Source organism: Cyprinus carpio, unplaced genomic scaffold (assembly GCF_018340385.1).
Source record: "Cyprinus carpio isolate SPL01 unplaced genomic scaffold, ASM1834038v1 S000006615, whole genome shotgun sequence".
Lineage (NCBI taxonomy): Eukaryota > Metazoa > Chordata > Actinopteri > Cypriniformes > Cyprinidae > Cyprinus > Cyprinus carpio.
The window spans coordinates 1,230,753-1,253,456 of NW_024879254.1; the positions used below are offsets into that span (position 1 = coordinate 1,230,753).

The window sequence follows — 22,704 nt, forward strand, 5'->3', positions numbered from 1 at the left end:
CACACCAACTGCACATGCAGCCCACACACAATACACACACACATTTATGCACACACACACACACACAGACTGTACTACCAATACACAAATGCTCTCATACTCAAACTACAAAATCACACGATGACCTCGAAATGAGTATGCAAGCACCTCTAAGAGTTAGTTGCTACAGTTAGTCAAGGATACACACAAAACACATACATGCACATACTCAATGTGCTCTGTGAGTAAATGTATCTGATGCACAAACACACACACACACACTTGCTTGTGAATAGTCATACAGTGTATAGAGGGAATCACAAATGAACAAGCTAAATGCAGACAAAGTGAACACAGGCAATCACAAAGCCCTGTTCAAAATCCCAAACCGCAAAAGCAACCCAAATTACAAAAAAACCTGAAAGTAAAAAAGTAAATACGAGGAAAGCAGATGAGATGACAGGTAAAACAACTGCATCAATGAAAGGCTAAAAACAGTTGCTTTTTAAGCAACTTAACCAAAAAGAAGCCAAACAAATGATGCTCAGCTATGGAGTTCTGTGGTCTCCAGTCTGTGAGGGAAGATGATGCATCTCAGGTCACCTAGCGCTTTACACAACCCACGGCTGTTTCACTGGAAACATCGACACTGCTGAGTCGAACCCACGCCAGGAGAGAGCCGTGCAGACGCTTGTCCACTCACTCCAGAGAGATTTCTGTCCTCTGTTGCAGTGATGTCTAAATTTGAAGGAGGTAATTTCTCTTGCTTTCTTCGGATATACTCCACTGTCCACCTCAAGGAATAAAAAATGCATTGCTTAAGCTACTCCTCTCCCTCCCTCGTTTCTTTCTCTCCTTCTTTCCCTCCCTCACTCTCTCTCTCTCCTGAGTAGCCTGGTGTCTAGGGTCAGATTGGTTTGGGAGGGGGGGCGTTTTCATGTGTGTTTGAGGTTTTGTGGTCAGAAAAAGAAGCACTTGTTATAGTGCCATAATGGCTTTTTGTTTTAACAACAAAAAACTATCATTGTGAACAAACAAAATACACACACACTCACCAGGACTCAGGAGTGAAGTACGTCATTGCGTTTCCACTCATAGCAGCACAGACAGACACACACTGACACCACCGGGGTTACAACTGGGATCATGGCAGGTCAACCAGTCTTTTACACTCTTTACAAACTGTTTTCTTCTCAACAAGCCTGTAACTCACAATAATCTGATTACTATATAAAACACACACTTTCATCACGCCTTCTGTTGAGAGAATGTGGAAATGCTTTGGGTCCATCCATCCATCCATTCTCTAAAGACACTTAAAATTAAAGGGCTATTAAGTTGTTATCCAAAAAAGGAGAAACCTACAAAACAATTCAATGCATACATACATAGGGAATCCTTGGGTGCAACTACATTAAATATTTCCCCATTTCAAACTGGCACTGGGGCGTACAAGAGTCCCCTTCAGAGAAGAGAATATTTGACGTAAAAGACCTGCTGTGACCTCCTGGAGTCTCCGGAGGTTACTGGTCTTCTCATCCACACCTCTGAGGCGTCGCGTACGCAACTGTCTTAGCCAATCAAAACCGGAGCCAGCTGGTTAATCAATCAAAACAACCTTTTAATTAATAAGGATCCATTAAATGCATCTCCATCACACAATGCAGAAGTGATGCCTCTAAGCTTCTGACCAACCAGATGGCATCTTACACACATCATCATACAAAAAAAGAATCATTAAAATGCTTGTATACATTTGTCTAAACAACTTATATCACATGCAAATCAAAGACACACCTATCAATTAAAATTCTGCCCATAAATTTGAGCATAATTCTAAAATATTGAACATCATAGCAGTGGTTAAAATGGGTTTAGGTGAGTTCAGGTAGACTTACCCATGTGAGTATGTGTGTGCGTATCGCGCTCTGTCTCTCTGATGTGGCGTGTAGTTTAATAATCCCTCGATGCTTTTATGATTCTCACTCACGCTTTTTGTCCCTGGAACAATAAACAAACCCCTCTGCGCTCTCTCACAAACTCACACACACAGGGGCAGATCTTAAAGATGCAGCGCCCCTCTTTCACTGCCATGATAAATAAAGAGTAAGAGTGTTTGTGTGTGTTTCAGTGCAATGAACCCTAAATGTTCACATGCATTAAAAAGATGAGCAGCCTGGCCAAAATGTTTGTGCACAAACACTAGTAGCACTTACATCTGGGTTGAGTTTTTCTACATAAACATTCCTATACATAAACTTTACTTAGCTATATAAATGGGGACATTCCATGACTTCAAATAGTGTTTCGGCATACAGCATGGTTATAAATACTACAACTGTTAGACTTGTAGTATTCATAAATATTGTAAATAAATACAAGTCTAACAAAACATTCTGCATTTTTTAGAATGAAAAAGTTTTTATTTTAATAACATTTTTACAAATGAGATTTTGTCAGATTCACTGTAGCTCACTTCTGGGTACAAACTCTTCCCCAAACCATGATTAAGTTGGCACACACACACACACACACACACATTTATTCATGTACAGCTATCTTTGTGAAGACATTCATTGACACAATGCTATCTTTAGCCCTTTGCCTTAACCTTAACTATAACAATTAAGTGCCTAACCCTAACCCTAAATTTAACCTAACCCTAGCATTAACTTAATTATAACCTTGACCATAAAACCAAAGTCTTAACCCTTAACAGGCCCCTTAAAGGGGTGCCAGAAAGTAAGAACTGGCCCAAATCCCTCACATTACCCTCTTGGTCCCTCACTCCAATAGCTAAACCTCAAACAGGTTCACAAATGATAGTAGTACAAGTGCATGCACACATACGTATATATACACACACACACAAGATTTTGAAGCAGAGGTGAGTGGGCTTGTGACCTTTAGAGTCAGATTGGGACATTCATACAATACTACAGTTGTGTCAGAAATAGGAACCCAGACAATTCACTCTCTTTCTGTAACACACACAATCTCACTCTCTTTTACAACACGTACACAATACTATTACAGTGATGAACACAATTAGTGCTAATGTGTGGTTTTGAAATAAATCTAAATAATTTTGTGTGCTCCATAAATAAGTTATTTTTGTCTTCTTTTACAATATACAGTTGGTACGGAAAGTATTCAGACCCCCTTTGTTACTCTTTTTTACTCTTCACTCTTTGTTATATTGCAGCCATTTGCTAAAATCATTTAAGTTCATTTTTTTCCATCATTAATGTACACACAGCACCCCATATTGACCAGAAAAACCACAGAATTGTTGACATTTTTGCAGATTATTAAAAAAGAAAAAATGTGAAATATCACATGGTACATAAAGTATTCAGACCCTTTGCTCAGTATTTAGTAGAGAAGCACCCTTTTGATTAATACAGGCCATGAGTCTTTTTGGGAAAAGATGCAACAAGTTTTTCACACCTGGATTTGGGGATTCCTCTGTCATTCCTCCTTGCAGATCCTCTCCAGTTCTGTCAGTTGGATGGTAAACGATTGGTGGACAACCATTTTCAGGTCTCTCCAGAGATGCTCAATGGGTTTAAGTCATTCAAGAACAGTCACAAGTGTGTTGTTGGTGGAAGCCACTCCTTCGTTATTTTAGCTGTGGTGCTTAGGGTCATTGTTCTTGTTGGAAGGTGAACCTTCGGCCAGTCTGATGGTCCTGAGCACCGGCGGAGAAGGTTTTCGTCCAGGGATATCTCTGTACTTGGCCGCATTCATCTTTCCATCGATGAACAACCAGTCGTCCGGTCCATGCAGCTGAAAAACACCCCACAGTATGATGCTTACCACCACCATGCTTCACTGTTGGGACTGTATTGGCCAGGTGGATGAGCAGGGCTCTGGTTTTCTCCACACATACCGCTTAGAATGCAGGCCAAAAAGTTATATCTTGTCTCATCTAGGACCAGAGAATCTTATTTCTGTGTTTTTAGCAAACTCCATGATGGGGCTTTCATGTGTCTTGCACTGAGGGAGAGGCTTTCGTCGGGCCACTCTGCCATTAAGCTCAGACTGGTGGAGGGCTGACCAGTGATGGTGGACTTTCTACAACTTTCTCCCTATCTCCGACTGCATCTCCGGAGCTCAGCCACAGTGATCTGGGGTTATTCTTACATCTCTCACCAAGGCTCTTCTCCCGACGAAGCTCAGTTTGGCCTGAACGGCCAGCTCTAGGAAAAGGGTGGTCTGGTCGTCCCAAACGACTTCCATTTAAGGATTATGGAGGCCACTGTACCTCTTAGGAACCTTAAGTGCAGCAGAATTTTTTTGTAACCTTGGCTAGATCTGTGCCTTGCCACAATTCTGTCTCTGAGCCTCTTCAGGCAGTTCCTTGGACTTTATGATTTTCTTTGCTCTCGACATGCACTGTGAGCTGTAAGGTCTTATATAGACAGTGTGTGTGGCTTTCCTAATCAAGTCCAATCGTATAATCAAACACAGCTGGGACTCAAATGAAGGGTGTGAAACATCTCAAGGATGATCAGAAGAAATGGACAGTACCTGGTTAAACTCTATGAGTAAGTCACAGCAAAAAGTCTGAATACTTAGGGACCATGTGATATTTTAGTTTTTCTTTTTTAATAAATCTGCAAAAAATGTCAACCATTCTGGTTTTTCTGTCAATATGGGGTGCGTGTGTGTAACATTAATCAGGAAAAAAAAATTAAATAAACTGACTTTAGCAAATGGCTGCAATATAACAAAGAGTGAAAAATTTAAGGGGGGTCTGAATACTTTCCGTACCCACTGTAAATATCTACAACACCATTCTTAAATCATGATACACATACTTGAGAAGCAAACATACTTAGATATACTTAGACAAGTTCTAATTTTTCTTATCCCCCTGGATATTTGTTGTTTTAAGCATATTTTAAGTTGTTTAAAAACGACTGAAAAGTCAGAAAACAATGCTTTTATATCATTTTGATATATATTAATATCTTGATTTAAGAATGTTTAGATATTATCACTGAAAAACAAGACAAAAATACTAAGAGAATCATTTTGCATTGCCTTGGAATAGCACATAGTTGAATGGAAAAAAAAAGAAGCCCAAGGGAATGAAGATTGGCTAATAGATTTTTTAATTTTGTGTGAAATGTCCCCATACAAATATTTGTTATAGACCTATTTCAACTTTGTCCTGTAGCTCTAAGATTTCTCAGGTTCAGCTGCCCAGGAAACACACAAACTGACACAATGTACCTTGAATGCGCTGTAAATAGCTTAAAGCAGTACGCGTTTCTCATGAGATCATGTCAAAAACTTCAGTCTGCAGACTCCAAATCAATCTTGATACACAAGAAGCAGGGGTTTTAGCCAAACTCAATATTTACTGCAAATTTGAGGCAGAAATGTACAGAGTATAAAAGAACAGACTTCTGCAAGCGTTTGTTGTGTACTGACAGACCTGAGCACACAGGTCACCCTCATCCAGCAGAGACACTTCTGCTCTCCGACTCCACGCATTCATTTGCCATCGTGTTCCTCTTCAAAGTCCAGATGAACTCAAATGGTTGTAAATACTGCAAGTTCTTTTTAGAAAGCTGTTGCACTTTTCATACAAGCACGTTAACAGACAAACTTTCTTCTGCTGGTTACCAAGGAAAACTTGTGGTATCGCAAAATCATGGCAGGTGGAGGAATCTAACCATCTGGCAGGATATGACACCATGATTACACGAGCGCATCCCCCTGTGCAAACTCTGTGCAGCTCCATAGTAAACACGATATTTTAGAACGACCTCATCAGAGAAGGCCCTGTGTTCAGTACAAATCACCACATTCGTGGTTTTATAGCAAATATACAACATCGTAAATTCTCAGCAAAGCTGCATGTCCTTATCACGGCGCGACGTGATGTAATATCACAGCAATTGAGTGACGTCATATTTCTGCATGAGTGATGTCATCTCACTGATAAATACAGAAAAAGAGAAACGCAATGCTTTCAAACTCGAGTTCTAAACATCTTCACAAAACATATCGAACAAACTCAGATACAATAAAGATTTCAAATGATCGAAAAGCATTTTCACAAATGATAACAGTTAGCAAGACACAAATGATTTACAAAGATGCTATCAACTTGAAAATTGTTCACCATGCGCTCTCTCGCGCGCATGAATAATCGTCGCAGCCGTGCTCTTACCAGACTCAATTGCGTAATCTATCCAACTAACTGAACATCTTCGACCTCAGTAAAATGCACAATGCCTCAGCGTCAGAGCGGAATGGGGAGAGGCGAACGGAGAGAGAGGTGTCTAAAAATAGTCTTTTGTGAGATCCAGAACGAAAAAAAACATGTAGGATTCCACCTCCCTGGGCTTCCTGACTTTCTTGCCTCGGATACATCGCAGTTAAAAACGTTAGCAACTATTTTTTTTTTCTGTCGGACAAAATCGCAAAAAAGCTTTGGATGTACACTGCACGTTAATATAGTTATACTGTACAATCAGCCATAATATGTGTGTGATTACAGGTTATTATTATGACTATTATCTTAGCAGAGATGCTTGGTTGGTTTCGTAATGGTTGAACCAATGATGGGCACTCCAGGCCCCCTCCTGTTCTGCCGGATCAAACAACATGCGGGGTTTTTAAGCGTCTTCGGCCAACCACAGAGGCCGGCCCCCAGCGGTACGACACCTGCTCCATTTTTACCATCGATTCCAAAGAGAGTTTCTACATGCTCACTCTACCGTGAAAGTGACAAAAGTCAGACGCGTATGCACGCAGTGCGTTAAACTGAGCCGAACGTGGTTCTGTTAGTGGGCTGCCCGGAGGTGGAACATAGGTGACACTTCCTTATGGTTTTATACTGCTGGGACCATACTGATTCATTCTAGGGTGACTTGTGCTCATGCTTATGACTGGAGCTTAAAACATGCGATTCTACTTTTGACTATGTTGCCCAGTTTTTGCAACGTTTGATTGGTTTACTAGTAATAAGGATTGGGGGGATCTGAGGGTAGCGTTGGCGTGCGGACCATGTGCTGGCGTTTGGTTGCATGTTTATACGCGTGTTGTGGAGTGTGGGTGAGGCGGGCTGGTGGAGTTGTATCCGTGTTGGATGTGATTAAGTGTTTGTAAGGGGCATGCTGGGCTACCCATCAACGAAGACATGGGTGACAGGGAATGGTGTTGGGCCGTCATTGTAACAAATGGGGTTCAAGGTTGGACGCATAAGTTGGGTGTCATAGTTGACGCTATTCGTCGGTCATTGCGAAAGAAACTGGCCGTACATGAGGGGGATGTTCATCGGCGAGCGGCGGAACGGAGGCGTGAGGGCATAAATTTCCCGCGGAGATGAGATGAGGGGGTCAAGACGGATAGGGTTTGGCACAGGGAACCTCCTCATCCTGGTTACCCACCTGAGATGGAGGTGGGCGTGGAGTGAGGTATGGGCGGGGTTTGGCTCTGGCGGGGGGGCGAGGTGGTGTGTCGAGGCCGTTTGTCCCTGCGGTATAGAGGCAGCGAAGGCAGGACGTGAGAAATATAGCGCAAAAGCCCAACGACGGCGAATTGTGACGCTCCGTCTGTGGGTCATCGCGGGATTGCGGCGAGGTTGCCCCGCGTGCCCCACTGCTTGCTGTGGACTGGGGGGGTGTTTCCAGGGGACCCGAGCATGTTGCCCCGGACGAGTGTGGCATGGGGAATGTGTGTGGTCAGGAGAGTGGGACGGGTGGGGATCTGTAGTGAACCATGTCATGCAGGTTGTACAGGTGAGGTACCCAGATGCTTCCAGAAGCTACACTTTAGTAGCTCGATATGATCGCATCAATGAGGTTTTCTGTCATTTATGCGATATAGGCTGATCATGAGACCGTACTTCACAAATATGTCACTTCTTCAAAAATGTGTTTGCCTTGGGGTGGATGAATTAGTGTCTGAGGAATGGCTGTTCGGATCCCTACAAAAATGCAACAACAAACACCCAAAAAATAGTTAATAAACATCTGCAACTATAAACAGGTTATTTTTGGAGTGAACTTTGAAAATGTCTTCTTATTCCTCTGCCTCTTATTAGTTTTATTCTTCGTGCGTGATTGCAATGGCATTTTTAATTAGTCAGCCAAATTTACATGTAAGCTGAGAACGTGTATCAAACTGACAGCACACCCTAAGAAAATAATTTTCAACTTTTTGGAAAACTGACATTCTATTCAAAAGGTCCGACGATTCTTTTAAATAACTAACCTTATATATTAATCAGCAAGGATCATTCATTATCAAACGTGATGGTAAAGGATCATTTTATAACTATTACAGAAGGTGTGTTCTGTTTTTTACTTAGTTCACGTCTACTGGAAAAATGTATCATGCTTTTCTCATGAAATGTATGAAGCACAACAACTGTCACTAATACGATCAGAATGTTAATCATTGCGCACCAAATCTACATATCATAATGGTTGGAATAATGGCAGATGAAAACTAACAAAATATAGGCAGGAATAATACTTTTTAAACAAGTCACACAGAACCCCTACATGTAAGGTCTGTACACATGGTCGGGTTCCTTCGTTTTATTACTGTATTTTTTTATTTTGTTGAAAGGCCAAGATATTTATACTATTAGAACAAGTATTACAAAAACGCTATAAAAGATTATGAACACATACAAAAATGTGAAATATCAATGTGAAAACCATCCGCTTGTGAGTGCGAATGTATTGGATGCATTTATGTAGTGTTTAGAGGCAGTTCTCTACAGCGTGCACTGTTTATAATGCCTCTTTTTCCACCAGAGGGCCAAAGGTTTTCATTGAGTTAAATGGTTGATGCTTGCTTTAAACATTGAAATTTACTTCCTTGCATCCTCACTGTTCCTCCCACTATTTCTGCTATGCTCACCGTGTCGACAAGACTGCCAAGTCACAGAGATTTCAATCTTTACCAGTCCTTTGCCTGTTTATCATTATGCGAGGGCTGTTGAGGATGGGACTACTTGTATTTAGGACTAAAATGCATTATTATGTCCTTCAAATGCCATAATTAATACGGCATTGCAAAAACTGTGTTTATAGAGTGTCATGAATAAATAATATTTTTAATCCAGAATGTCACTCAAATATTTGCTGTTGTGTGTTGCTATTTTGTCATACTGGTTTGCAAAATTGTATTCACTGGTGCCATTTATAACGGGTGTTCTAATTTACCCAATCTCTTTGCGAAGTTGGTCCAGTAGGTCATGACGCGGCACTAGCATGATATCATTTGGGGGGGGGAGAAGTTGCGGAGAAGTTGCACGGAAGAGTTCTGTCGGGACCAATAAGTGGAATGCCAAACACATAGGGTGCCGCTCAATCGCCGTGTGCGGGCGTGCCGCCCATGGGAGGCTTCATTGGGCTCTGGCGTGATGGTTAGAATGCATAGAAGAAGGTCGGAAACCATAACGGCCGCTGCAGGTCAGCCGTCACCACAGCTGGCTCCACCCACCTGGTAGATCCGTAAACATGGCCACGAGGGTTTACGACGGGGTTTCGGTATATGTCACGATCAAGCCCAGTCTGTGTACATGAACTTCTAATGGGTTTCTACTGAGAGTGGACCCTTCCCTTCTGGATAACCTGTAGAGACCGTCCTACAAAATCAGATACCGTGAAGTCAAAAATCTGAGACCGAAACTCCGCCCCTCTTCTGGTTCCACCACGCCCTCTACAAAAGCGGAATCCCTCCCTCCTGGTTAACTTCTCGCCCACATGATGTCATAGGGTAAGGAACCTCGCCCACTGCGCCTGAGCACTTCGGGTCGAGCTGGATAGGTCACCATTCAATTACAGGGCCAAGCCACATGAAAACGGGCTGGCTGAATTATCCTGCTCCACCACTCCAGGGACTAATCTTCTTGCATGCCCGAGGAACCAATCCTGCATAAAACACACACACACTGCACCGTTACATCTGCCTCCATCCGGCACTGGTAAAAACGGCTAGTCATAAATCAGGTAGACCTACAATTCAATTAAAAACTTACATATTTTTTTATTAGCCAACTTATTACACTATGGGACCAAAGAACATGTCATAACCTTATCCTAAGCCGGTGTGCTAATTAAGAGCTCTAGTACTTGTGTTAATGACTTGTATTCAATTTATAACTTCCCTTCCATAGCTTTGCAAACAACAGGAGTGATAAACAAGGCACACGCAGGGAACTTTTGCATTCTGCTTTCATCAAACTTTAAAGTTTTTGGTGTCTCTGGCTTGCAAGGAAATTCAACCTAATCGAAGATGTGACATGTCAAAGATTGATTTTTTTATTTTATTTTTTTATAAACCAATCCTTATTTTTGAGTTGAGGCATGCATTATATTTATAAAAAAAAAATAACAGAGAAGACATTTATAATGTTACAGCAATACTATTTTAAAAGTCTCATTGATCTTTTATTTCATTAAAGAACTCCTTGATTGAAGAAAATGGTTTATCATGTAGGAATAAATTGGCATTTTAAAAATATATTTAAAATAGAAAACACGGCTTTAAAAAATGTAATATGACACAAGAGTACTGTTTACTTATGTTTGATCAAGAAAAGTGACCAAGAAGAGACTTCTGTCATGGTGTGTTTATGGCTTTCATGTGCACCTTAATTTAACAAAGGTTATTCCATAAAATACCCACAACTTGCCTTGTTTCTTTAGATAACTACAATACTCATAAAATTCACAAGAAACATCTTACGTTTGTCGTGTCAAGGACATTACAGCCGACGACGCACCGCAAGGAGACGTGTGTATTTCACAGGCTGATATTTCCCGACCAACTGGACAGTGCTGAGCCACTCTGAATGATTGCTCGGTGAAATAAACTTGACCATGAGACAGCCATAGAATGCCTTCTGAAGAATACATAACAGTAAAATCCCTGCCACCTACCCCAGACTCAGCAAATTATAGTACTTAGCTATTGTATCCCCAACAGGCTGTGGAGTTGCAGCATCTTCCTACGCTGCAGGAAAAGAAGGGGTCCATCCACATCCTGTGCTTTTCTAAGAGACTCCACCAAATGTCTTCTCTATGTGACTTCTCAGCAAACTCTCCAGCCAAATCAAGTATATATTTCCTTAATCCACGTCCACATCCCACCTTTTTAAACAAGAGATGCTTTTAAGAGAGTTTCAGCACAGGCCGATAGATTTCAGTTCTTCGTAAGCATCTGAGGAAATAATCTGTTGGTTTTAACTTTTTTTTCTTTCTTTTATTATGGGGCACTTGATCCCTCCAGGGGGGCATTCTGTTGTGGTTTTATGCTGGCATTTTTTCCTTACTAATGCAAGAAATGCTCCAGCATTTATCCATTATGGCTACTGATTAATTTTGGTCTAAGTAAAAACTCTACAGGTCAATTAACAGTTTTTGTATTTGGCTCTTGATAATAATAAGATCAGTGGGCTTGAGTCTTCAACTCCCCCGATCTTCATCTCCCCATCGGTGCTGGAGTATCTTTTATCATTTAATACTTCACATCTAACTATCACCCCTGAGGCACTGAATACAGATATCTGACACGAATGATGCTCTACAGAGACACTAAATCCCCAAAACTCTGATAGGCCTAGGCCATACAATACATGACTCACCAATAGCGTCAGATGTTCTCCGCAAAAGCATGAATCATGAGTCATCACCATTGTGGCCGATTGCGGCAAGACACTTTCTACAACACAGATTGCTCTAGGAATGGGCCGCTGCTGTAATGAACTCATGCTGCCGAATCTATGATGGCATTGTAAAGGAAAGGTCGTGTAAACCAAATTCCACCTACAATACCTTGATCATGGGATTAAAGGGCACCTATTATGCAAAATTCACTTTTACAGTGCATTTAACAGCGTCATTCAAGTAAGAACTGTCTTCTTATTTAAAACGCTATAGAATTTTCAGTCCAGAGCAGTGAGTGAAATTTTCTGTTTTTCTTTATTGTTTGGGTCTATAACAGCGCAGCGCAGTAGTAGTACGGTATAATTACACTCGTGTCACTTCAATCACAGATCTAATATAACATTATTGCATTTTGGGTTTTTCCTAGACAGACATAACTGCTGTGTTTTGTGCCTTGTGTGTGTTTTAACAGATACTTGTGATGGTCGACATTTCAGTGCAGAGCAGGAAGAGAACTTAGTTTAGTACTCACAAGACAGACCCTAATTCTGGAAAAGGGGCGGAAGCAGCAGCTCATTTGCTTTAAAAGACATGCACAAAACAACGTTTTCTTCGCTGCTATCCACTCAAAATAGGCATTCTTTAAAAGCTATAATAAATGATCTGTTTTGGTATTTTGCGCTGAAAATTCACAGACACATTTTGAGAGAAAACCATGAGTTTTATTAGTATCTTGTAATATAGAGGCCAATAATGGGGGCCCACTTTAAAGCTTGTTCAGTTCTAGTCAGTCATCTCACCAATATTATTCAGCCAATAGACAACCCTTTATAACACATCACATGCATATCTGGACTCATGCAAATCTAACTCTACGAAGGAAACAGTTGGCGAACAACAGCTACATCCTACGCATGATGATGCCCTAACTGGGTGTAAAACATTGCCCACCAACCCACCACCCACCAGATGCCGGAGCTGAATTTTCTCATGAATTTCCTAGGTGTGAAACATAATAGGTAATTCAAGCTATTATTCAATCTAGATACAAACGTCCCTAACATTAGGCGGTGTTCTATCTTTTTTTGCCAATGACCTCAGCAAATGTCTCATATATGTAGATCTTATACTATATATATAGATATATTTTAAAAAAGTACATTTAGTAGCTAGTGCCCTATGTTTAATCTTTGCCCATTTGGACAACGGAATGTCCTATATTGCTGTACAGGAAGAAAACATCATGTTTGTATCCAGTCGCATGTTTTTCCGTCGTACAGAATGAAAACAGAATGCCACATCAATATGCAAGATGTCTCCGTGTCTGAGAAGAAGAAGACTTTTCTACTGTGAACAGGAAATTGATTTTTTTAATTGTTTCAATTCATACTGTTAAGCTTTTATCTCCCCCTTGGAACAGGTGAGCATATTTTCAGAGAGCTTAAATCCCTATGACTTAGGTATCCAGAGTATTTCCGAAACCACAGGGAAAGCTCACGCTAAAAAAGCGAAGGGAGGGACAAGAGAACACTGAGGCTTGAGGGAGAGGATATAGCTTGAGAGTCCGAACTGCATTTTTGAACCATCTAAATAAAAGGATACCAACAAAAGTGGTGGGGCAGTCCGCACCCCTTGACCTCACTCTATTACACACTGAAATTCAAATGGTTATTTTTGGCTGCAACGTGGAGGACCTCGCGTTCTGCGCAGGTCCCCGACACAACAAAAAAGGATGTGTAGCGAGATGAAATCTCCTTGCTGGAGGGGGTAAATTGCAAAAAGTGATAGGGAAAGGTCTATCTGGACAAAACCAGAGCTATGGTTTTCCATAAGAAACAGGTTGTCTGGGAATGGAAGCAGCAGTTGTGTTGGCTGTACAATACACAAACCACCTCGAATCTGTACTAGTTAAATAAGTGCACCTGGGGTTTTCTTCTGGGTGTAAATGCAAGATGCGGTTAGAAAGAGCTCTAAAATTATATGGCATTCAACAAAATCACATGCTTATCCTAAACGATATGTACCACAAATGCATGCGATATAAAAAATGGATCACATGATATAAAACTATCATATGTAGATAAAATAGATCGGGACCAGCTGCAAATATTTCCAAAATTGACCATAAAGAGGGAGGAATAAATAAAAAACAACACAACAGTGAGACAAACGGAACGAGATTGTGATCACTACTGTACTTTGAACCAAAATGATGATGTCCGGATCAATTATCCCTGCAGGTGTGTGTGAATTGCTCTGATCTCTTTGAAACCACATCTGCCAACACACGCCTTGCAGGAAAGACACACGACACACAACTATAGGCCCAAACAGTGGGATATAAGGGCCTCTCCCCCTGGTGACCCATGCTTGCTGACTTGCGCTGACTCACCTGATGTGGCAAGAGACGAGTTACCATGGATTATCAGCGAGTTTAGGTGTGACAGTGGTAACGGAAACTTGGAATGTGACAGTGGTAATGGTTGCAAGAGGCAGCTGTCCTCAGCAGTAACGGACTGGCAAAAAAGAACACTGTCCGCGCCATACAGAGACAAACCCATTAATTTACTAGCCATAAGGCGTCGTTACATAGGGTATAATTAAAGAAGTGTGCATAATTAATATTTGCATTACTTTTTTTGTAAAAGTCCACATCAATGTCCTGTCCCTCTTTTTCATCAACCACATTTCATGATCTTAATATAACTGCTCAGAACAGTACTTGAAGAGGAACATGCACGGCATCTGGTGACATCATGCGTTTTCATTATGGTTGAATTAACCATTAATATCTATTTGAGGTGTAGTGTGCTCCTACTAACCTTCAGAACGGTGTGTAAGAGTGAGCAAACTGACGCAGGAGGACTCCGATTCCCGAGCCAAACATCTGTCCCAAATCCCGCGGCACCGGCATCCCGACCCCGAAATAATCCCCATATAACTTTTTGATGCAAGCGGAGAGAGCTCGAAGCGGATCAAGACATGAGAAAACATAAAGATATGCCTTTATCAAGGCTGTTAGTCACACATGCTACTTAAAAAACACCTGAGAGAAAGACCCAGGGAAGAAACATTGGACGAAATCGTTCTGGAACTACGTCATCAATGATCTTGAGAATCGAAACTTTCAAGAACAATCTCTCTGTTTTAGGCATCTGGAAAACAGGAAGAAGTTACTGCAGTTCAAAGAAACCAGAACCACTCATGAGACTGCTGGTATCATATATTTTATGTCTTTGTAATGATTGCATAACAAATCATTGCACCTGAAGTCGCAGCGTTATAGGGCCGATTGGCTCTGTGAAGGTTTGGACATGCACCAGCAGTGCTAAACTGGGTGCCCATGCTTAACAAGCCAACATAGACACCTGTAAAATTGGGGACATATTTGTGCAAACAGTACCAAAAAAAGCTTGAACGAGTTTATTCTAAATATAGTAAAGTCAGGCACGGAGAAAACCATTTGTTTGAGTACGTCAAAAATTACAGTACATTTCATTCCGTGTTATATTACAAGCGCATAGTGATGGTAAACCTAAACATACGGTTGAATGCAGCCTGTTACACTCAGAGAGTGATTGTTTGGTTTATAGGGTTTCAGCTGTTGCTGTTTTATCAGAGCTTTTTCCAGGCGCTTCTTCATCTCCTCAACGATGGAATCATTCCTCAATTCCTCATCGCTTCTCTTCATCGTAGGTTGATTGTGTCTGATAACACGCAGAGTAGGACTTGTTTTTTGAATGGCTGGAGTCACGGAGATTAAAACAGAATCGAAAAGCTCTTAGAAAAAGCAGCACACTAAACCGCAATGCCTATGAATTTGGTTTGTACCTGACAGAGCTGCTCCTTTCAAGGAATTTTATAAAAACATTACGGGGTCTTCCCAAGACCCTTGTTTGCGGTTATAATGGCGGACATGTGGCATTTTGAGTCACAGTATCTATTGCTATGCCAGTTGATCTTTCCTCTACAAACAGCACACCATGCGGTACTTGGTAATCATCCTATAATTCTCTTTTCTTGTAGCTTGAATAACCAAAATTTCATTGAAGACAAACCCTTTCCTTTATGGTACGTGACCTAAGTATCCCCACCCTGTAATTGAGGGTAATGCGATGACATTGGCCGTAGCTGGCCAGCACACTAACATCCATAATGTTCCCTGTGCCCTCCATGTATGAGCCACCATGAAATAAACAGCATCACCGGACGTGGGTCAGCTCGAGAATTCCCTTAGCCATGCATTCACACCACACATGCAGAAGTCGCACAAAAAAAACCAGGAGGCTAGCCTACTCTTCATTACTGAAGTAGTGTTTCACAGCTGTTGCAAATCTAAAAAGAGATCTTCTGCCACCACTGACAGACTTCAGCTTAAAATAATCTATTTAACATCCTCATCATTCAGAACACAATGTGACTAAAATAACAACGCAACCAGCCAAGAAACTACCTCCTACTTTTTGCCCGTAAATTAATCATTTGCTCATGAGTTCCATTTATGTTGACGATGAGAGTCATCTCCTGGTTGAAGTGTTTTTCTTCAAATGGAACGTTCATAAAATAACAGTGTAGGCAACCGTGAATAAATGTTCTTCATCACCATGGAATTGAAAATGATTACAAGCTTGAATTGACTGCTTCAACTTTAAAAGGAAAAAGTCATCTTAAATGTAGTAATTGGGACGGTCTTGTGCAATCTAAGGTATATACAGCATATAAAATACACTTTACATTTACAGTAGTAGTGGTTGATAATATGGGCATTTTCTCATCACACTGGTCGCTGATATTCTAGCCACCTTCCCAAACCACCCGGGTGCAGTGCCAACACACCCATGTGGACGCCCTTACCCTAGACTCATCCTGAAACTGCGCAACCATTGTGTAAAAATATCATCCAGGATTATTCTCGCTTGCATTAACCCCCGATGGGATCAAAAAATGATAGGCAAAAACATTTAACAATGAATTCACACTGAAGGAATGATGAAAAGAGTGACATACCATCATCCTCTGAACGCTCTGGTCAGCTGACATTCACCCGTTCTCTTTGTGCCTGAGCAGAGGAGGTATGATAAATTAGAAAGAGCAGAAATTCGACCGCATGAGAAACAATGTGGGCTGTGTTTGTTGTGTGTTGGGGATTGGTGCCTAAGTGCGTTATATGATAAAAGCTCAGTGGATTCCTTTCTAAAAGACTAAGGTGGGACTACCAACATGGGTTCACTTTCCACTACTCGACCCTGCAATAATAAAGCTTTCAGCATTTTACCAGGAGGCAATTCACTATTTCCTTTAATGTACGGCCAAAACACTGCTCTCAAACTTTCACTCCTAGTGGACACGAATGCTGCTTTTAGTTCACCTTAAAGACTGCAAGGGAAAGCACACGGTTGAAAATCTGTCCAGGCAAGGGGGGGGGGGGGGGAACTTGACTTCAGAGAAGCTTCGGATGTTGCTTGAGCTAATGCTGAGAGAACACGGGACCTGAGAGGATGTGCGGGGGACTGTAATGTTCCACAGCGCTAGCCAGTTTTATTTTGACATCCAAACATCACAACCAAATTTTTTTTTCTTGGTTGCATTAATGTGTGGTGCAGTAGTAGATGTGAACTGAAGCTTGCCAAGATTCCGGACTTACTATTGATCCTAGAGTAGGTAAACTACAGTCAAGCACACATACTATTTGTTTTTAAGAAGGAACTGAATTACTTCTAAGTTAACTCAAATATGCCTGGCATTATCAAAAGTTGACAGCGTACTTAACTGTATATCTTATCCAACATCTAATATAAAAAATTAATCACGGTTTCCACAAAAACTAGCAAACAATTCTTTTTAACATGGGCTAATAACACAAAATAGTTTCTTGAAGCCACCAAATAAAGCCCAATCAGAATGTTGTCAAGAAGATGAAACCGCATTGCTGTCACAGGAAAATAATTATTGTTTTAAATTGTGGCACTGTGTAACCTAACATAAACAATTTTAACAAAGTTTAACAGTAACAAAGGGGGGTAAAATGCTGTAAGAATATTTGTGAGCATTTGCTAGTTCAATGTTAGTTATTGCATTTTGTTATGCATTACAAAAATGAGACCTTATTGTAGCGTTACCCAAGTTACTAACAAAACTATACTAACCAAAACATTGTTTTGATTTATTCGTTTACATAAGCAGAGAGGAAATTTTACACATAAAAACAACAAAAAGCTACAATGAGTAACTTATCTTATATAAACATGATAGCTTTTAAATAATATTCTGCAATAAATAGATCTAAAATGTAACACAGGAATTGAATTGGTGATCTGTTCAGTTAAATGACCTGTCTGAATGAACACAAATTGGACTCGCAGGATTTGCTATAAACAAACTGAATATCCTTAAACAATTAAACTATTATTAAATAGAAAAATAGTTCCTTACAAACCCTCAAGTGTGTAGTAAAAAACCCGTATCAGATTTGCAGTAAGACCATTGGATTAACCACGACCCAAACATGAATCTGATGCGTGAATGTGTGTGTGCCTTTTGCATTGGTACTCACCGCTTGTGTGGGAACGTAGATCTTAAGGTAAAGACAGGCCTCGCTCTGCTCCTGCAGGTACTTGCGACCGTGTCCCAAGGGTGTAGGTGGCCCAGACAGGCATCAGGATGGCTGGAACTGCTTTGCTAACGGTCGCGGCAACTGGTGAGGGAAGTCGTTTGGCCGTTTCGTACGCCGGACCATACCGGATGGAGCGTCTGGTGGGCATTAAGCGCTTCTCTCCTACATGTGGGGCGCAGTAAGGCACACCCGGTACTGATCCACAGGGCCCAGACCCTCCCGTAGCCCACAACCATTTCGCGCGATCCCCCATTAAATCTGCCAAGTGCTTTGTTTACTGTGTTGCTGGTATGTCCCGTGCGTTTCATGGAGACTGACCACATCACCAAACAAGAAGCCAACACGTGCAAGAGTGTGGAGGTCGGCAGAGCATGTGATTAAGCGGCAGATAATTTCTGACTGTGCTTGCCACAGGTCCCTCTTAACGCACACGACGTTCACACGGATAAATCGCTGTCCTGTAGCTCAATGAACGCTCTGTTTGACACCAATCACTCCATAGCGCTCAAAACCAAAACGCGCGCACACACTCAGGCTATGATCCAGTGGCAGCTCCCAGACAGGTGTGCACCACCAAGTGCTCATAGTGGTTGATTAATCTTCAGCAGGTTAGCTGTTCATTTTTCCAGCATGCAGTCATCCTTTCTGCACAAACCTGGATAAGACAATACAAAAAACTATGTACGAAGCAGAAAACCTCCTCACAGACACCAGAGGACATACGAAATTTTGGTCCCAGAATGTGTGAACCTTCTTAATAAGACCCTCAGAAAACAAATCAGAAACAGTGGTCCTGCAAAAAGGGACGCTCTAATGCCAGTATCTTAAATAGCATGAACTGACATAGCATTAGATAAAATAACATCAATCCAAGTGGCATTTTTTCTGTAAGAAAGGCCCAACGCAGCAGACCTTTTTTAAGCATACAAAGAAGTTTAAATTAACTTTATAATAATTTAAAAACTCTATAAACAATAGGTATCATAAGTGTCAAAATCAATGTTTTAATGATTTCTGGTTTGTCAAACTCAGTTGGAACCAGCACATTCTCTCAGGCAATGTGTACCTATTTACTCTTTGTCAAATTGAAATGGCATAACTAGTGCTTTCATACATTCTCATTGGTACAAATTCACCATTGCCACCTTGTAAATTTTTTGCATGAGACTGGTTTGTGGAAATAATCTAGTTAACGATAAACGACAGCTGCGTGAATATGAGGAAACTGACTCCATATAAAGCATACTATAAAAATGTACCTTGTGTTGGTTCCAAAAAATCTAAACAATCTCAAGAATGGCAAGTTTTTTTAAAGCATTTTTGAAGGAAATTAATACTTTTATTCAGAGAAAAGTAATTGGTCAAAAGTGAGAGACCATACATGTTTACCGTATATGGTTTGTAAGATGTATGATACAAACCATTGCTATTTCCCAAATAAATGTTGGTCTTTTTTCACTTTCATTACAATCTTTCCAGAAAAATACTGGAAATAAAAATATTTTTGCAACAGAGAATATATAAACACGCAAGCCTGTTTTTTACATTGATAACAATAGAAATTTTCTTGAGCACCAAATAAGCATATTAGAATGATTTCTGAAGGATCATGTGACACTGTGACTGGAGTAATTATGCTGAAAATTCAGCTTTGCCATCATAAAAATGCATTTTAAACTATATTAAGATATAAACAGTTATTTAAATTTTAAATAATAAGATAAAAATAAGATATTATATTACATGTTTGTATTACATGTTAATAAGATAAAATATTACATGTTTTACAATATTTTTGATGAAACATAAGAGACAAAAATGTTACCAACCCCAAACTTTTGAACAGTAGTGTGAACGCCAGACTTCGTGTGGGAGAGAGAGCAAGCAGGGACACTCCAGTACAGAACACACACACAGTTTCTGGGGTTTATATCTCATTCACACACATGCTAAGTGACAAGCAGAAGGAACTCTTTAACCCTGCACTGTTGCAGCTCTATACCTGTGGGTTCAGTCTCATGAGGGATCGGGCCTTAGACAGCAGGTGGATCTCATGTCTTCTGAGGGGAGAAGCTTAAATCTAATAGTGCAGTGCTTGTGTTCAGAATGCCATGTTGTGCAGAGGTGGATCCAATGACCATTCGCTTCAGCCACAAACACGCAGAGCAGTTGCTATCTGAAATCAATGTGCGTGCATGACGCTGTGGGATGGCATGTAGAGCCGATGGGCTGAAACCCACAGCATTCATTAACCTGCACTGCAGTGATGAGGACCAACCACAAAACAACAGTTCACATCTAAATCCTTTTTTAAAAATGGCCAAAGATCAGACCTGGAGGTCTGACAGTCTAAACTGATGCACCACTGTATCATTTAGAGGGTTCAAATTCTGAAATCTCATGAACATTCAATAAAAATTATAAGGTTTAAGATAAAACAGAATTGTGCACTGCATAATTGCACTTTTTCTTCATTCTGAGCAGTTACCGTATCTCGGATTGAAACTTTCGATTTGCTAGCTGAAGACATGATCCATTGGCCAGATTGGTGTGAAGTCATGTATGAAGAAACATGGAGCATTTTATGTGCAGTATTTCATAGGCCACTAATTCAGAAGTTAAATGAAAGATGTACCATATATGAAATATGGCCACAGTGTTCATTTCATTAATTATTATTATTAATCATTATCAACTTTTAATCTGTGAAAAGTTTCAAAGATTTATCACTAAATGTATCATTCTGTTCTGCTGATACTTCAGCTGTAACATTTTTAAAGAAATTTTGGTGACATCAGGCTCAATAATCCCCTTTTTCCTAACTCATTGCCCCTGAAGACCTGTTTACAGTCTTATATATTACAATATATATATAAACTACAAATTACATTCTAGGAACATTGAATACAGTGTTCTTAAAACATATGCATTAAGTGCTTCAAAGCATTATGCAATGCAAAATCATTAATCCTTGGTATCTACTGCCTGGCACTCTCAGAGGTGTGAAACGACTTTTGTACACAGTGCTGTATAATGCTGGAGTGTTGAGCAGGTGCTAGCTTATATGACCTATTTTATGTGATTGCCTTTCCTGTAAATTCATCTCTAGAACTGCAAATAACACAAAACACAAAATAAAAATCCCATACAAACTGGAATAGAAACTAACTGAACAAAACCTAACCAAAAGCCAGCTGCATGCAGATGCCATCATTGGCATTATTATGCTCTAACACCCCACCCACCCACCCCACAAAAAGCAACCTACAGGGTAAAATAATTACAAAATCATTCATTGTGCAATTAACTGGGTCATTCCCATTATGCAACCTTTTTGGGCTTTGAAAGTGTTTTGAATTAAGGTACACACCAGACTTTCGAAAGAAATAAACTCTGGTCAAGCTTAGACATTAAAACCATAGATTTCAACTTGACTAATTAATTACACAATAACAATAACAATTTTAACATGCTAATTCTGAGTGCGTAGAAATAAACATTTCCATCTTTAACAATGCTGAACAAATTAAGTCATCCGATATATTAATACACATATTATGGCGTGACATGTAGTGTAGCATGGACCTTAAATTTAGTTCTTTACGGATCTTTCACTGTGTGTTCATTCTTGTCGCTGTCCGTGGTGCTGAAGAGAACACTGTAGAACATCAGCATAGACAAACAAACCTTCTCCTGCATTCCTGTAATTGGTTTTTTAGCATTGGGTTCCTCCATTCCTCTAATGTTGGTCAGTTTAATCTGAATGCGCGCAGGCCCATCGAGAAGAACACTGGGAGTCCGTTTATTCCAGTTCCCATTTTTCCAGCGCGCCTGAATCAGGTCAGGCTTGTGCAGGCTAGTGATGCGTTTTTCAGATTGGGGTCCCTGATATTCATCCCACATAGCTATGCGAGAAATGAGAAACGATAGATACAACTTTCATTGAATTGACGAATTCCTGCTCTATTTATGTTAACCCGATTTTTATTTGCCTATTCGGGTTTAATGATGATACAGGGGAGTATAGGCTTCTTTCCTGCATTCACTAGAAACGGGGTGAGCATGTGTGTGCGTGTGTGTTCCCGGACTCACGGCAGGGACTGTGAAAGAGACTACCATACTAGAGATGACATACCAATAGTCTGTCCCTCATCCTCCTCCTCCGCCGCCGCCGCCTCCTCCGTAGCTCCGACTGCACGTGCAGTGGGGGATGGCGCGCAGATAATAACTTGCGGGCATTTCATACGAAAACACTTGCGAGGCTCAATATTCACTTCGCATACGATAACAAATAGCTCTTGAAAATGTACCCAGGGTGTCACGACCCTTCCCTCGAAACGCCTTAATAACAGTGTTTTACATAAACGTACAACATAGCGCCGCTTTGGACACGTAATGCTCACTAACCGAGCCAACGGATCGGTAAGATCACCATGACAACTTGGACTCGGTACGGGGATCGCTTCG

General features: G+C 40.7%; 1 pseudogene; it reads right to left on the reverse strand.

Annotated features, from left to right (window-relative positions):
- Positions 1-7,560: 7,560 nt before the first annotated feature.
- Positions 7,561-22,140, reverse strand: LOC122144194 (annotated as a pseudogene).
- Positions 22,141-22,704: the final 564 nt, after the last annotated feature.